The following is a 5,823-nucleotide window of genomic DNA, read 5'->3' as shown; positions in this document are numbered from 1 at the left end:
AGCCGTTTGAAAATGAATACACAATCTTACTTACTTACTTATCCGGCGCTACAACCGCTTTGCGGTCTTGGCCTGCCTCAGGAGTGTCCTAAACCGCTCACGGTCTGGCGCTTTGGTCTGCCAGTCCGTTATCCCGGCCTTAAAGGCGGACGCCTCCACGCCATCTTGCCACCTCAATTTGGGCCTACCACGCCTCCTCTGTCCTTGTGGACGGCCTAAAAAGACTTTACGGGCTGGGTCGTCCGTTTCCATGCGTACAACATGGCCAGCCCACCGGAGCCTGGCGAGCTTGATACGCTGTACGACAGTGAGGTCGTCGTACATCTCGTATAGCTCGTCATTATAGCGGCTCCTCCATTGTCCTTCCACACATACGGGGCCAAGTATCCTTCTGAGCATCTTCCTCTCGAACGCGGCTAAGAGGGTTTCGTCAGATTTGGACAGTGTCCATGTCTCAGAGGCGTATGTGAGTACTGGTACTATATAGGTACTATATAGTCCCAGCTTCGTCCGTCGCGACAGGTTCTTTGAGGTGAACTGCTTTTTCAGGCTGTAGAATGACCGGTTGGCAGCCAGCATCCTTGCGCGCAACTCAGCTTCCATGCTATTGTCGTTGCTGACCTTTGATCCCAGATAGGTGAATTGTGGGACGACTTCAAAAGTGCGTTTACCTATCTGTACATCACGCGTACATCAGTGGTAGATTTTCCGTTTCGGAATCCTCTTTGATAGTTTTTGATAGGGACAAGGCGATCCTGAAGGATCAGGGAGAATATTTTATAGGCGGTATTCAACACCGTAATACCCCTGTAGTTGTTGCAGTCCAACCTGTCTCCCTTCTTGTATACGCGGTAGATGATGCCGAGATTCCAATCACAAGGCATCGATTCGCTATCCCACACCTCAGTAACTATTTGATGAATTTCGTTTTCTAGTCGTCCACCTCCATTCTTGACCAGTTCAGCTGCAATTCCGTCGGTTCCGGTTCGTGGCACGTCACCTGATTATGTCATAAAGGATACGCAATTGGTATATTTTCACGACCATTTATCTAGTTTTAAATACTCATTCATAGTCGTTACATGAACTCAAGGTCAACATTGGTCAAAATAATACATGATGCAAAATAAAAAAGCGAATTCGAAAAATATAATTCATCTACGCTCGTTTGAAATTGGCTTCATAACCGTCGATCCGCATGACAATCGAATGGTCTCAACACTAACGGCACGGAACGGAACACACCAGCTAAGCAAAATCTAAGTCAAACGTCAAACGCCTTGTGTCTGGTCGAAGATTCTTTGCGCTTCGGAAAGTTTTCAATATTATTCAGTGAAAACTCATTCTGTGCACAACCTGTCTGCTTGCGCAGTGGATCCAAGAACCTGGTTTTCATTTACAATCAGACCACCCACCTACAATCACCTGGGAACGATTCCTGGCCTACAATCAAACCATCGCTTCAACATTCACTGTACCACGAACAATGGCCGGTATCTGTTCCGCCTGTGCCAATGATATCGTAGTTGCTGATCGCGTTGTGAAGTGTCAGGGTTGGTGCAACTCTGAGTTTTACTTCTCATGTAGCGGACTTTCTGAGGAGCTGTATACGACAATTGAGTCCTGTGCACAACTTTTTTGGGCCTGTAAGGCCTGTGTGAAGTTTCATAAGGACCCGCGTACGGCCGTCTTGAGGTCTTTCACCCCCTACACCCACACTTCTGTCGACCTATCGTCCAGCATAGCCGACCTTAAAGCGGGCATCCGTAGCGAGCTGTAAAAGCATACCACAGCCATTAAGTTAGAGCTTCTGGAAGTTTTAAAGGAGGAGATCCGTTTCTGCTTGCGATCGACGCATGCCGCCACCGATTTACCGTCTCAACGGCCCATTCATCACAATACAGCGCCTAAATTGTTTAATTCAGTGGTCAAAAATATCCCTGGTACTATTACACCCACACTACAACAGTATCCATCATTAGCCGCTTCTCTTAGTGTTAGTGCGAACGAACCGTCATCCTTCACCAATATGCCACCAGTTTACAACCCGCAAACACCACTACTCAGAGGATCGGGATCGCCGCTCGATTCTGACGCACTAGATTCCATCCCACACACCGATACGCGAATGTGGCGATTCTTTACGCGTTTCTCCCCATCGGTTACCACTGAGCAGATTTCTCTCATGGTGCAAGTACTTCTAGCACTCGATAAGCGGGATGTGTTTGTACACCGTCTGACGAAGCTTGGTGCCGACACCAGTACACTCTCATTTATCTCATTTAAGGTGGGCATACCAGCCACTCTACACAACAAGGCTCTCTCACCTGAGACATGGCCCTCTGCTCTTACCTACCGAGAGTTCCGTGACTATCGGACCAATAATTATAACACTTTTGGGAGGTTTATCTTTCGCGATGGGTTTCGGATGGTCGTATTATGATAATGCTGATTTTGATTTTTTTTTGACGTTTGACGTTTAATTGTTCGGCCGCATTTCCGTCGCGCTCCGTGATTTTTCAATAATTCTCTTGTGTTTTCTGCGTCGCATCGCATTGTTGCCTTTTCTACGGACTATTAAACTGTTTAACATCATCGCTTCGTCTTGGCGAATTGTTTAGTTGCATCACAACTGTGGTTTCCTGCTGTTTTTTCCTGCTCGGCTTAGCAGTGTTGTGCTGTGATTACGCGTGATTTCGCGATGGCGGCTATTTGCTTCTCGTGTGCTGAACCGCTAGAGGCCACCGGCTGCATCATCAGTTGTGCATATTGTGACGCTACGTTCCACCGCGGCTGTTGCAAATTGCCCCCGAGCTGATTGACGCAGTATTGTCCAATGTCGACCTGCACTGGAGCTGCATTGGCTGCACTAACATGCTTAAAAATCCGCGCTGCCGTTCGGTAAAAGAAATAGGCGCCCAGGTCGGTTTCCAAGCCGCCCTCAACTCAGCTGTAGCAGCTATTGGCAAGCTCGTTGAGCCTATTGTCGCCGAAGTTCGCAGTGGTTTTACCCTCCTTCAAACTGCATCCACGCCTCACAATCGGAACTCTGATCCTCGACCAGCTACTGGTAGAAAGCGGAGGCGTATAATCGAGGATTCGGCATCTCCTGGTGTAAACAAAATTGTAAACAGTCGCGGCAACACCCTTTGTGCCGCGTCATCGCCAAACGCATACACCAACACCACGATTGCCGTCCAGCCGGCACCTACACAACCGCATGAACTGGTGGGAACCGATCCGTTATCATCACCGCTTCAAGCTGCACCTCGTGAGCCATTCACAGATAGGATCTGGATCCGCCTATCCCGCTTATCAACGGCCGTCACTGTGGAACAAGTGGTCGCTTCTGTAAAGCGTCGCTTAGCCACCGATGACGTTATAGCGTATTGCCTGCTGAGAAGAGGGGTTAGTGTGGACAGCATGAATTGGCTTTCATTCAAAGTGAGGGTCCCAGCTATCCTTCGAGATGCGGCACTCACACCATCCACCTGGCCCGTCGGTATCGGTGTACGTGAGTTTTTTCAATCCCGTCAACACGACCACCAAACCTCATCTCCTATAGCCACCCGAAACCGCTTTACTACACGCACACCAGCTACTAGTACTGAACACCGCTACACCACACGCACACCAACAACGACTCACCGTTTAGCCGCACGCACGTCTACTCCACCTGATCCTGAAACAACATCATCACAACAGTGTCACCCCCGGTGAATGATACCTTGGAAGCACCCAACTCAACACTTGTTTCTGGACCGCCCCAAAACCACCGTGCTTCATCTCCGCACCTACACCAGTCTACAATCGATCGCTTTTTTCTCAACTAGACGAAGTTCCGCTCATTGCACGCAACAAACACGCCAAGCCTCATGCTCTGACAACGCAGCTCAATTGACTTACCGTTTACCCGCTTTATCCAACCGCCACAATGACAACGCTACCTCTGAGTATTTAAGCTGCTATTATCAAAACGTTAGAGGTTTGCGTACTAAAACAAAAGAATTTCACTTAGCTGTATCGGAGGCTGACTTCGATCTCATCGCACTCACGGAAACTTGGCTTGTTGACAACATTCCATCTGCTCTTCTCTTCAACAACAACTTCTCTGTTTACCGCTGTGATCGCTCTCTCAGCGGCTCTAGCTCTCGCGGTGGTGGTGTTTTGCTAGCCGTTTCTAACGCATACGAGTCGATAGAATTACCTTCCCGTGATCGTTCTCTCGAGTATATTTGTGTGCGCGTCGCCTGTAATAACGCACATCTGTACGTCATGGTAGTATACATTCCACCGCAGCTTAGCTCCGAGATATCGACTCTTCGCTCTCTACATGATTGTATCAGCAGCTTCACTCTCACACTGAAGCCTTCGGATCTGCTGTTTGTTATTGGCGATTTCAATCAGCCTAGCATAAGCTGGTCCACAGCTGATCCTTCGTCCTCGCCAGCATACTCATCAATCACGCACTATGAACCAACTGCGCGCTCACTGGCCAACAACACCTTTGTGGATGGATTTAAATTTAACGGATTAGTGCAACTTAATCACATCAATAATTCGCACGGACGCATGCTTGACCTGCTCTACGCTAACAATGCTGCAGCTAAATTGTGTTCGCCTGTCTTTCCAAGTGTTGTTCCGCTTGTACCTCTTGACTCCTACCATCCGGCGTTAGACTTCAATATACGTATTAACTCGTCGACCCGACGCAATTCGACGACTCGACAAAACTCGACGACAACCGCATTTTATCGTTATAACTTTGCTAAAGCTGACTATGTGAAACTGAACGACATGATATCAATGTTTAACAATAGCTTTAATTGTTCCAATTTTATTTCACTTGACGAAGCAGTATGTTCATTCTCGTCCTTCATGCTGCAAGCCTTTGTTGTATGCGTCCCAGTTCAGCGTCCTAAACCTAACCCCCCCTGGGCGGACCGCACACTCAAACGACTCAAACGTGTAAAAAGAGCTGCTTATCGTCACTACCAAACGCGCCGCTGCCAAAGATCTCGCTCGATCTACTTTGACACGCACTCTTTATACTGCAGCTATAACAGGTTTCGATATCGCAGATATTTGAGTAAAATTCAACGTAACCTCTGCAGGTGGCCTGACTCGTTTTGGCGCTTCTACAACAGCAAAACAAAATCCACGCATACACCGAAATCCATTACGTACAAAGGAGCAACAAGTGCCAACACTAATGAAATGTGCAATCTCTTCGCGGATCGCTTCGCAGATTGCTTTTCACCGGCCATGAATGATACCGATACCATTGATGCTGCTCTCGTCAACACTCCGGCTGGAGCAATTAACATGAGCACTCCTTTCATCGACAGTGAGATCGTTTTATCTGCCCTAGCGCAACTAAAGCCTTCCTTCGCTCCTGGACCCGACGGAATTCCTTCTACCGTGCTGAAACGCTGTCAAACGACAGTAGCACCTATCCTTGCAAAATTGTTCAATGCATCGCTAGCCAATGGCTACTTTCCCAAAGCATGGAGGAAATCTTGGATGGTTCCTATTTACAAAAAGGGCGACAGGACAGATGCCATCAACTACCGGGGTATTACATCCTTGTGTGCCATTGCCAAGGTGTTCGAACTAGTGATATACAAAAATCTGCTTCATGCATGCCGCAGCTACCTAAGTCCGTATCAACATGGATTCGTGCCAAAAAGTCGACTACCACGAACCTGGTTGAATTTGTAACCTATTGCACTAGTCAAATTGATGCCGGAGCTCAAGTCGATGCAATTTATACCGATCTAAAAGCAGCATTCGACTCTCTTCCGCACGCAATTCTTCTCGCTA

General features: G+C 47.9%; 1 pseudogene; it reads left to right on the top strand.

Annotated features, from left to right (window-relative positions):
* The first annotated feature begins 2,674 nt into the window (after positions 1–2,674).
* On the top strand, positions 2,675–3,833 carry LOC120900657 (annotated as a pseudogene).
* The last annotated feature ends 1,990 nt before the right edge of the window (positions 3,834–5,823 follow it).

This window comes from Anopheles arabiensis, chromosome 2, assembly GCF_016920715.1.
Source record: "Anopheles arabiensis isolate DONGOLA chromosome 2, AaraD3, whole genome shotgun sequence".
NCBI classification, from domain to species: Eukaryota; Metazoa; Arthropoda; class Insecta; order Diptera; family Culicidae; genus Anopheles; species Anopheles arabiensis.
Note: the sequence above shows the minus strand (reverse complement) of the source record. Positions and strands in the feature narration are given on the sequence as shown.